We start from the raw sequence: 291 nt of genomic DNA, 5'->3' as shown, positions 1-291 counted from the left end.
CTTACCATATAAAACATCTTCTACTGCACTTTTAAATCACAAGATCTCAAAAAAAGAAAAAAAACATTATGCCCCAGTACCTCTGTAAATATCCAATTATGAAAAACTGAAAGCATCCCTTCCCTTTCTCACATTACATGGTTAAGTGTGTGTATATTTTGTACTGAAGCTAATTTGCTTCAGTCCTCTCCCCTTTATTGCCTTAAACACTCAACATTGGCTTTGAATACACACTAATTACAATAGCTTACTGTTTTCCTGGTAATTTACTTGCTAAGTAAAGTGATCTAT

The sequence above is a fragment of the Gopherus flavomarginatus genome, chromosome 6, assembly GCF_025201925.1.
Source record: "Gopherus flavomarginatus isolate rGopFla2 chromosome 6, rGopFla2.mat.asm, whole genome shotgun sequence".
In the NCBI taxonomy this organism is placed as follows: Eukaryota; Metazoa; Chordata; order Testudines; family Testudinidae; genus Gopherus; species Gopherus flavomarginatus.
Note: the sequence above shows the minus strand (reverse complement) of the source record.